This window comes from Aquila chrysaetos, chromosome 1 (genome assembly GCF_900496995.4).
Source record: "Aquila chrysaetos chrysaetos chromosome 1, bAquChr1.4, whole genome shotgun sequence".
Classification (NCBI taxonomy): domain Eukaryota; kingdom Metazoa; phylum Chordata; class Aves; order Accipitriformes; family Accipitridae; genus Aquila; species Aquila chrysaetos.
This window is the reverse complement of record NC_044004.1, coordinates 50,653,591-50,665,696: the sequence shown is the minus strand read 5'-3', so window position 1 is coordinate 50,665,696 and position 12,106 is coordinate 50,653,591. Positions and strand designations below refer to the sequence as shown.

General features: G+C 40.7%; 1 protein-coding gene across 2 annotated transcripts in view; it reads right to left on the bottom strand.

Moving 5' to 3' along the window:
- Nucleotides 1–12,106, bottom strand: part of TNKS (tankyrase) — a 146,904-nt gene that overhangs the window by 68,890 nt on the left and 65,908 nt on the right. The window lies entirely within an intron of this gene.

The following is a 12,106-nucleotide window of genomic DNA, read 5'->3' as shown; positions in this document are numbered from 1 at the left end:
ACTTGGGAAGCATAATAAATTCCGAGACAAAAGCGAGGCAGTGCGGCTTTTTAAAAGCTACAAATTACCCATCTCCAAAGCTCTTACCTGCCTATTTGAATGGTAATCTTAGACTTCACCAAGTTCTTCAGAAGAACAGTGATTATTTAAAAAATTCTAAATATTATATCATCAGCCACTTTCCAAGAAAATACACATTTGAAATAAAAAGCACAGACAAAAGAGAATGAACTCTCCAAGAGATTTTGTTACGAGACTCTGAGATTAGAGATAACCACGAGTAATGTTAAAGCAACATTTACATTGGAAATTCTGCGTTACAACAGACAACTCAGGAGGGTCGTTGGATCACAGGATTAAAATTAGATGTGATTGTCTTAAAAAGAGCATGGAACAAGATGACCTGTGGAAGTAAGACAGTATTCTACAAAGCTGAATCATGATGACACTGTGCAATACAAAGGTAAGGGAATTTCAATTCAGAAATTAGAAAAATAGCTTTTCAGCATCTTTACGAAGTCACAGAGCAGAGGGTACCCTAAGAGCCAAAAGATGCAGGGCTTAGAAAAACATACCGTATACCACCTGCCAGAGAATTAAAGCTTCTAACCACAACACTAAGAAAAAAGAGGAAGATGAAGCTGTCCTGCAAGAAAGAAAAAAACCTTTGTGCTGCCTCCTATGTGTATTTGTAATAAGACTCCAGTGAAACTCTCATTACAGGTAAGGAAAGCCGTCAGGCCATGGGAAATGCCAGATCGGACTGCAGGTAAACTGGAAGGTTCCTCTGGAAACGATACCCCCCAGCAAAGAACTTCTCCAGGCTGCGGGAAGAGGTTTAGAGTCCTCACCCATCGCAAACAGCTTGGTACTCCCCCCACCACAGCTCCTCCAGTTATCAGCAGAGGAGGACAAAAACAACAACAAAACTAGCCCTTTCCAGGGCCTTAAGGGGCCCTCTTTAGTTCAGCATCCTGCCTCCACCCAAGGATAAGGAGGAAGAGGGCAAGTACAGGCAGCCATGCACCTCCCACCCCATCCCCTTGGCTGCAGCTGAGGAATTCTGACAAAGGCATTATCTGCATATCACCACACTGGTGAATTTTCCTTTCACAAGAGTGTTTAATTGCTTTCTGAAACATATTCAGCTTTGGGAATTCACAAGAACCTGCAGCAAGGAGCTCCACCACACAACTGCCTCTCAAATGACGGGTCTCTTAATGGAGCGGTTTTGTGTTGCGGAACCCCAGCAATGGAGCAGGTGAGTTCAACACAAAGGTGAAGAACTGAAATTGGCATTTCAAATAGGCCATGAAGGTTAATTTAGCTTTTGGAAGAATTTATACATATATACAAAACTTGATCATGAAACAAGTGAAATGACACAAAAATATGATTGCCTTTGTCTTGCTGCCACTCTCCAACTTTATCAGAGGGGGATCCTGTTCACCATAGGCAATTGCCTTTTCAAGCCATGGTACATGTTCTTCTTTTTTTTTTATTTTAATGAAGATAAAATACTGGGCACAATCCTGAGTGTTTCAAATCAATGGTGAGTGAAAAGCTCTGGCCATCATGTGAGGAGGAAAAAAAAAAGACACTTTATTACTACTGCGTTACTTGTGCAACAATCTCAAACCACTGGATTTCCTGCAGGAGGGTTATTGGCCTGTATTATATCAACACTTTAGGGACCTAATCAGGTTAAAAGACCTGTTTGCACATTCTGGTTTGGCAGTGCATATAGCAGTTCTAACCAGGCTTTTGAATAGTATTAGGTTAGACAAGTGTAATAACATTTTTCTTTCATGCTTAGCAAGTTGGTACTTTAAATCACAAAAGCCCTTTCCTCAAGTACCTTGATTAGCAAAAGCATTACTGACCAACAGAAATGGCAGGCTGTGGCCTTGATTTAGAAATGTCCTACTGTATGCCTAAGTAAATCAGTTACTTTTATTAAGTGGTACTTAAAAAAAAAAAAAAAAAAAAAAAAAAGATATTTACAGATACCACTGAAATTCATACAAGCAATTCTTGAAATTCGTCACAGCTCTCCCACACTGTGATATGGATTAGGAAAATATTATCTTGTAATTGGCTAACTTTATTACTCTCAAAGAGCCATCATATTTTGCAAAGCAACACCTAAAGTTATACAGACGCTTACAGCACACCATCAGGTTTGCTAAAAAAGGTCAAGTGCACTCCACAGGGCTCTGCTCTCCTGGCTAGGAAGGGGATGAAGGGGAACCCCTTGGCCACTTGAGCAAACAGTTGGTGGGATGCCACTGAGCCGAGAGAGGGCTGGCTGATGGCATTTGGGAGAGGTGGGTGGCACTGCCCACAGGACTGGCTGCTGCTGGCACAGGCTGCATTCCCACCAGAGGGCTCTGCCAACCCAGCTAAAGCTGCTTGGCTACAAAGCATATCAAAGGCCATCCTGCAGCATTTGGCCACAGCTACCTAATAAAATATTCATTTGCAAAGCATTTGAAAACAAACCATGCGTGCTTGTGGCAAAGATGAATTTCAAGTTCTGAGCTGAAGTACAGGAATACAGACCATCAACCTCACATAATACTTCTGTTCAAAGAATGTCAAACTGTTTGACTTGAACCAAGCTAATAACATCACTTAAAGAGCTCCTTTGGGCAGGTTAGGATTTATAGTTTTGCAAAAGGGTATCTGCAGAACAAAGCACAGGTAACAGCCTGAATTACTCTTCCAAATCTCTTAGCAGTTGCTAGCTTTGAGAGAAAAACATCCTTCCAATCACAATGTCAATACAGAAGATTTTTGGCAGCAATATTTTGGATAGAACAAAGCTTGTCTGCCACAGGTGTTAAAGTTAATGTTGTTAGACCTTGCCACAGAAGTCCAAATACAAGGCTGCAAACAATTTTCATCTATTTGCTATCCAGCCCTTCCACCATATCTCAGTTCAACCTGTCCTTTCTGTGTTTCATGGTAAGCCCAAACAACACACGGCCACACGACCAGACACATCCTGCCACACTAGGTAGGTGAGAACTTGCCAGGCATGCCTCCCTTCTCCTTACAAGAAAGCCCAGAGTGACAGCCCAGAAAAGCTGCCACTCCTTGGCCCAGCAGCCCATGAGGGGAGCACTGGACTTGCTCACCTTCACGTGCTGGGTAGTTCAGAGACAGTCAGCCTGGGAATTTCTGAAGGCAAGGACAGAAAAGGTGTGAAATGGGGAGCAGGGAGAGCTATACCAAAGCAGTGTCCCTGTTCCTATCTTGTCAGACAAAAGCTGGTAGGTAAGCAGAAACTGCTCAGTGTCCGGTGTTCACTGCATCTAATCAAGTCCATTGCTTACAGCTTGCTCAGCATCCTTTAAACCATGAAGTTCTCTACTTGCTCCCAGATCACACCACTGCTGCTCCATTTATGGTGGAACTAGGAGGTCACCACTGGTAACCACAGATAATCAGTGTTTCAAAACACAGCTACCACCAGGCAGCTAACTAGCCCTATCTCTGTCCCCTTCCAGGAGAAAACCATTTATCTCCAAGACCTCTGATCAGCTGCTGCGAACTACAGTGACCACAGCTCCCCATGCTATGCAGCCACTGCTGCACCTGGCCTTAGCTGGATTTTGCAGTAGCTGATTAGCAGCAAATGCTTATTAACTATCAGACATCAGCAGCCACTTACACCCAGTGGTTAAGCAGATCAGTAGCTGGAAGCTCAATTGAGATCTCAGTGGAAGACAGGAGACTTTGCCTTGCACTGAGACAACATGCTGATGAGCAGCCACTTTGAATCGAACTGCAGCAGATGAAAGTAACTGAAAGAAGGGCAGAGTACTGAGCTGGGGACATACACAGACATATGCAGGAACATTGTATTTGGGAGAATGAAAGATAGGCATGCACCAACAGTGAAAGGCTGAAATCTTTATGGGCTCCTAATGTGTTCCTTTCATTTATGCTTTCCAGCTTAATGATAAAAGCTGCAGCCAGAAAAGCACAACCAGCCTGTTGCAGCTAGTCTCCACGAACCCTGCTCCACCATCAACCTGTTCTTCCTACTTCACATCTTCAGGGTGCCATCTTCCTATTTTTGTGGTTATTGGTGCCACATGATTGATTATGTGGTGTTACACTGGGTCACACTAAAAATCTAAGTGTGGCATAACTCAATTTTCTTATTAAAGAGTTACAAGGAATAATCAGTCAATCCACTTCTAGCTTTAATTTACTAGATGAATCTGTGAAACATGACCATCATATACGCATGTGTTTGAGACAAAAGAAAAATATCCCAAATTCTGGAGAAAACTAACATAATGAATAAATCCTACAGTGTACTTCTACAGACAAATAACCCTGTTTCACTCTCTCCCAAAAGTGTTGAAATTTCATCCAAATACTGCAAGCTGAAAAGCCTATCTGAATGTACGGCAGAAACCAACAGTGCTTTTTCAATGCATCTACAGTAAGAAACAAGGTGAATTGCTCTCTCTCCCCCTACATGTCAGCTAATACAGAAACCAGCCGGAGCCAAAATGTCAACCTGGACAAAGCAGTTTATGTGTTATCATACTATCATGTGTCGGTTTTCCACAGTGAGGACAATTCCCTAAAAAGTAACGTCACGCATTAAACCAAGCCATTATTATCCAACAGAATGGCAGAAAATAATGGGGAAAAAAATGGATGAAAGTATTTTCAACCAAACTGAAAAACTAAGGAGGATGAACAAGTTTCATCATATGGAATCAGAGTTACAAATTTAAATCCCCAGACTACTGATAAACAGTGAAAAATTTTACACTAGTCAATGGTACCCTGTTTCTGAGATGTGACAAAAGGACATAGGCCTGATAAATGTGCAACCATGGCCACAGGCTGGGGAGAGAAAATTCATTAATATCACAGAATCGTTGAGGTTGAAGGGAACTTTGGAGGTCCTCTTGTCTAACCCTTCTACTCAAGCAGGGCCACCTAGAGCAGCCTGCCCAGGACTGTGTCCAGGCAGCTTTTCAATCTCTCCAAGGATGGAGGCTCCACAACTTCTCCAGGCAACCTGGTCGCAGTGCTTGGTCCCACTGCGCTCGACTCATTAACTTTCCAGGTGGCGATCTCTTCAGGACCTCCTGTTTCTTTCTTGGCAGCTGTAGGCCTAGCAGCACTGGAAGTAACAGGTACAATCTTGCTCCATTAGAAAACATGGCAGCTCTACATTTGACTTTGACCATGTGCAGACTACAGCTTGTTATTGGCTGCCTACCCTGAAAACCTGAACTACCACTTTTAAAAATACAGGTCCCACCCCAAGATTGACAAGATATTCGTGAACAGCCCAGCAGATTTTTTTCAAATAAGTATTCACAATTATCCAGCAACACAGTGGACGTGGGCTCTCTGGCACAGCAGTAGAGACAGCGGGTATCAGAATCTCTCCTTTTTCCTCATTTAAGTGTTTCTGGTGCCTTTCTAACGAGGTACTCTGCTAGCACAGGAATGCATGGGGCTACTGGGAAAACAGCACCAGAGTCCTGATGCAGCTGGGGGGCTGGGAACTTGTTTTTCCATCAGATTTGTTGCTTCATCCAGCTCAGCCTCTGGCCACCCAAACGGGTCCCTGAGAATAAAGAGCCTAAGCAAGATGGTGCAGAGGGGAGGGAGAGGAAATGGGGACTCCGCATTTGAGTTGGCATTACTACAAAGAAAGCAATCTATGGACCAGAATCCAGAGTCTAGCAAAGAGATAAAACACTGTAGAGATAAATTAAAATACACCTTTTCTCTGACCCTCCAGGACTTTACAGATCTATGAGCAAGCAATGAGCACAGATCCACATATGCCATCCTTTTTAATTCACTGTGATCTTTGGAGTAATATTTAAGTATTTAAACAAATATTCAAGTTATAATCAGAGCAGGAGGCTTGTGACAGACTACTAGGGTTGTGGGGTTTGGGTTTTTTTGGGAGGGGGGGAGCGGGGTGTTTGGGGTTTTCTTTTGTTTTCTTTTCTTTTTTTGTTTGTTTATTTTAAAACACCATTTTTCTAGCAAATTCAAATTTTATTTGCAATGTGGTTGCTTTTGGAAGGGTCCAATCACACCATTAAAATACTTATCAGTTCCTTCTTCCCCATTTAATTATTTTTTTTGAAGTAAAGCAACAGGTAAGACTAAAATATTAAGTTAAATCTGAGCAAGATATTTTACCATCTAAAAAGCACAAGGTTGTGGGAATAACCGCCCAACACAGCAAAAAAATTTCAACAATAAAAAAAAAGGTATGTTGAAATAATATCCTTTGGGAAAAGGCATTTATAACTAAGAAGTACAAGAAACACATGAGAAGGAAGAGGAACAAAAATAATAATTTCAGACTTCATTATTATACTCCCTTACTTCCCACTTGTTTAGGGTTAATTTCGTTATGCCTCTTACACTTCTCTGCACTTCTCCACTCCACTGTTTCTTACAAGTAAATGGGCTGATTTTATAAGCTAATAGGCTCAACCAGGAACACAGCAAGATCCTAATTTTTAAGCTCTTGTCACAGATGAAGAACACTGAAGCAACTCTACTATACGGAAGAGTGACAGAAAAGCAACTCAGGAGATAATGTCTTCAAGAACAAGTTGCAGACAAGGGGGAATGTTACCAAGGAGGAAAGGTTTGGTACCTTGACTCTGCCTCTTCTGTTGAAGATGAGTCAGGAACTGTGCACACGGATTCAAATTAGCCATTTGTAATAGAAATTTAAAAATTGAAAATGGCTTAGCTAATAGTGAAGTGTTTTTAGGGACATGTTTTAAAGTGGGGTGGGAATTAAAGAAATAAGCAAACATTACTCACTTTTGGCCACAACTCTACCAAACCACTGAGCTAGCAACATCCTACCTGGAATAACTTTCAGTTAGGTGGACAGAGCTTGAATCCAGAGCATTCCTGATTTAGTCTTCTAGAAACAGAAAGCTAGATCTCTTCTAAGGCTTGGCAGGAAGCAGCACATTGGGAAATCTGCAGCTTTGTATAGCGCAGATTGGCAAAACCTCTGCTATGGTCTTAAGTGATGGAAGAGGTTCTTGTCTATTAAGCCACCAATTCAAAGCACATATATTACATAAGCATATATGAGATACAGAGGTTATTAAATACCATCTTCATATCTAAGTAGAAGTTGCATGTACATTATAGGTTTTGGTCACTAAAAAGGATTAGGTGGTATATCAAAACGGGTCTTCAGTGCATGTGCAATTATAGCACCATTAAGTTTACATTTGGCACCTAACATACTTCTGTTTCTCAAAGGAGCTCTTTTTAGTGGTGCTGACCTACTTGTTAAAAAATGCTATCAGATTTCCTTCACCACACAGTGGAAGGAAGATGAAAAAGTTCCTTTGTCAGAGGGTTTCAAATTTCTTAACTCTTAAATCATAAGATACAAAGATGAAGCTAAGTCAATCACAGCAAACAGAGGAATTTTCCTGAATGTGCAGGGAAAGGCACAACACATCACACTGCAACACCATAATAATAAAATATAAAAAAACCCAACACAATGAAGCAACAAACCCCCCCCTAAAACCACCCATCATGTAGTAATCCGTATAATCATCTTACCTTCAACTATGCTACCATACCCTACAATATAATTTCTTCTGAAATAATAAATCTGACAAATTTTCTAAAACTTACTCTTAAGTGTACCTGTACAAGTAGTTTCAATTTCTTTATGTTAGTGCATGCTACTCATATAAACACCATGCGCACATTCATTTTTTATTTGTAGTGTGAAAAACCTATGATTTTCAATACAACTGTTATTTCAGAATGCTGTACTTTTCCTGAAGACACACCACCACTCTCATCTGTCATGTCTTCAGACTGAGATTGGAAGAGGAAAAAGAACTGCAAAATTTCAAAGGACTGGGAAGAAAATCCAAATCTTCTGCAATTCAAAACACACTGGTGAGAGGGAAAAACTGAAGAGGTTGAGGCTCATCTTTTCACCGAAGTTCAATACTCATGAGATCTCTTGTGAAATACACATGGAAAAATAAATTTGATTGTTTTTTTCCAGAGCTGTTGAGCTTTCCCTATCACCCACCCCTTCATGCCTAATGGAAAAGCAACATTCCCATGGCTCTCCCTCTTCCCTTCATTTCTTGTATTAATTTCAGCTGTCAGCAAAACCAAACCTCCACGGTAATTCCCACTACTCCGGCCGTGCTCCATATTAATAACTAATAAACTCTGCTATTCCATTTTTCTGGCAACTACTACTTTCTCACTTCTGTAATATGTCTGCATATGTATTTTCTCTCCAGGATTTTCTAGAGGAAGACAAAGGACTACAAAACTCTCTCTGTCAAAGACTTGAGTACAGTAGAGGTGGATCAATAGCCAAGTAGTATATCCAGAACTGAGCAGGAAAAATAAGTTGCTTTCATATTAGCACATCCTTTTCAAAAGCCAGCTCCCTCCCCTGTCCTTCTAAACACTCTCCTCAAACAAAGAAATTATTTGATCCCACAGTATATTCTCTAAAGAGAAGCCACAGAAATGCCTGTTTGTAATTGACACAAAGCATGGAAGAAAACTAGCAAGAAAAAATTATATATAACCCTCAGGAAAGCCATACTGTATAAAAGCAAACTCCAAAATTATGCTCCATCATCTAATCCTTCTCTGAAAAGAACTCCAGAGTGAACATGAGCAGACTAAATTTTGCAATCTCTCTGATTTTCCCATTGTAGATAAAACATGCTGGCAAGCTGGGGACACCGTGTCTGAAAACCTATAGGTAGATTCAAAATTGAAGCATTTATTTTAACCAAAAAACCTATACCTTCTTAGATACAGCAAAGATGAATGAATTTCATACTAACAATTTGTAAAGATTTAAAGAAGTGGGGTTTTAAATGTTTGCTAGGAAACTGATGAGACATAAAATATACACATGCGCCAAAGTATTTTTTAACCAACTTCAAAAGTTTTTTACTGAACAGTACAATCCTTCCTCTGTACATCTGAAGCTGCCCCATGTATCTGAACTTACTCTACAAGCTTGAGAAATCAGAGGCTGCCACCTCGTAAAAAATGCACGTGTATTGCCATGCTTGCCCTGCAGCACATAACCTGGAAGGAACTCAAATACAGTTAAATCACTTCTCTACCTCCTAGACAAAAAACACGAAACATTTCCTACACCTGCTGGGCCACAGAATAGCGAGCAGAAGGAAGGAACTACTTCATAAGTGGAGGAAACACAGGGCAAACCCGTTGAACACACAGCAACGAAACCACCTAACTCTATTTTGAAAGGTAAAGAAAACAATGCCACAACATTATCTTCATTACCAAGAGCAGAGATATCATTAAAGGGAAATAAAAGAGTCAACTTATTTTTATGCAACACTTAAGCAAAGTACAGCAAGTAAATCCTTACCAAAAGAATGTCAAAACAGAGGTGACAGATTTTGTTATAATGAACAATTTTGTCATGCCAAACAGGAAACTAATCTGTCAACAGTTCAGTTTAAATATTTTGAACAACATGCATTTCCCCACAACAAAAAAGGTAACAAGATAATCCAACCACCTTTCCACTTATATTAAAGCCACATAACTCAAATAATTTTGCCTCACTGCTGTGGGCAAATTTTCCCTCCTTGGGGGTTTTTATTTGCCAGTTAAGAGTCAAAAGACAGTTGGAGAATAAGGAAAAGCTTGGTACAGTTTGGGGGTGAGAGGAGACAGCAGCATGACTGGAAACAGGGTATATGGATTGATATGAAAAACTCGTGCTAGTACCCCAGAGTAAAGAAGAGCTGTGTTTGACTTGGAACATCCTTCCCCTCCCTTATCCTTCCCATCAGATCTTATGATGCAGGAAATATATACTTAAAAGCGACGATTCCCTTTGTTTTGTCTCATTTTTAAAAATTTTCTTTAATGCCTTTTCTGAACACACATTTGCACTAGCAGTGATCAGTCACAGTAACTCAGATCAAGCTGTGCCTGATCTGAGCAATGGTGTGGTCTCTGGGTACTCACTCAGGCAAAGAGCTGCTCTGTGCCTTACATGTGATTAGGGGTGTGTTGTAAGAGGAAAGAAGTGTGGATTTACAGAAAGTGTTCAGAATCTCAATCTGCAAGCTGTTGTCCTCACTAAAAAATATCTATTAAAACACCAGCTGGGGGAAAATAAATTTGTTATTTACATTCAGGCACTTTTTGTTACTCCTGTTGGAATAACATACCACATAATGCCAATATGCAGGAGGTCTTGCTGTGAAGGGTTATGTTATTTACCAACAATGAAAGAAAAATTATATACCACATACAACTCAAATTTTGTAAACATTTTCAGTCCCTTATATCAACCTCATTGTTTTAAATGCTTTGCTAGTTAAATGCCTGATAGAATAGACTATTTCAGTGGGAAGGGACCTACAACAATCATCCAGTCCAACTGCCGGACCAACTCAGGGCTGAGCAAAAGTTAAAGCATGTTGTTAAGCGCATTGTCCAAATGCCTCTTAAACACTAACAGGCTTAGGGCATCAACGACCTCTTGAGGAAGCTTGTTCCAGTGTTTGACCACCCTCTCAGTAAAGAAATGCTTCCTAATGTCCAGTCTAAGCCTCCCCTGGTGCAGCTTTGAGCCATTGCCACGTGTCCTGTCACCGAATACCAGGGAGAAGAGATCGGCATCTTCCTCTCCACTTCCCCTCCTGAGGAAGCTGTAGAGAGCAATGAGGTCGCCCCTCAGCCTCCTTTTCTCCAGACTAGACAAACCCAGAGTCGTCAGCTGCTCCTCACAGGTAATAGGATTATGCATATGATTTCATAATAAAAAGTAACTTGTTGCCCTAAATGACAATGTGGTTCACTACAAAGACTGGAAACAGAATAGCACCACAGGAAAAAAGAAGGCTGATAGAAGGAAAGAGATACTAACTCATTAATTAAAGACAAGAGCTTTAGTTCACCAGACTGCTGTCATTATGTTTCATCTCCAAAGGAGAGCACTCATTCTTCAATTTTTCATTTATGCACAGAAAGTTTCATCTGATGCCATACAGGGCTGCCTGTTCAAGAGATAACCCACACAAAATGACTCTATGGAAACCAGTCACCAGTTACGTCCAGCTTGATGCTGTTGATACACCATGTGCACTTTATTTCTATTACACTAGAAAACTAAGTACCAGGACTTCACTTTCACAGGTATATCCACGAATAAAGCACCTTCCAAAGCAGATGCTCCCTCTTCATTGTGGGCTGGAAAAGAAATACATGAACTGCATGTAAACCTCAGCATGACAGCTCTGCGGGTTTCTGTGCAGAGCTGCAGTGAAAGGTAGTTTAATTATGTTCTCCATGAAGTAGGAAAAAATACTGCTTTCCATTCTCAGTTACTTCCAGCAATTCTCCCTAGATTTAAAGACTCTGCTTACCTCAAATAATTCAAAATCTAATTGGCCAAAAAGTATTGCTACATTCCTCATTCATCGCTACCATTAATTATCAAATATCCCCAAGAAAATACATTTAAATGATCCTCTTATTAGGTAATAGGATTACCAGCAGCTCCTAAACCAGCCTATTTTGCCAAAGGCTTTATTTCAAAGTTATTCTGAGAACACTTCATTTTTGACTTCCAAAAAAGTGGTATTTTAAACTTCCATTTGACCTAAATTGAAAGAGGACCATGCAAGAGTTAATGCAGGTTTTCTCTACTGTGCCCTAGGTGTATTAGTTCAGCATGAGCTAACTCAGTATTACCACCCCTTCCAGAGAGCACATCAAGGAGGAATAATACTGTACCTTGCCCACCACCAGCTTAGGACTCCTGCTTATCCGTTTCTGTCAGAGCCCAGTTATTGATACAGGAGATGGTGAGATCTATTACTGAGAGATCCTGCTTCCTGATGCTGACTCTCCTTTTTTGCCATCCTCTGAGCATACCTCAGCCGAGCAAAGCAAAGACAGGTTATAAAAGAACTGGGTCTGTCTTCAGAGAGCTGGACAATGAAAACTGCAGGGAGGAAGAACAAACTCCCAGGAAAGGACAGCTCTCGCTGGATCACACTGTGCCATTAAAACAGTTCTAGCA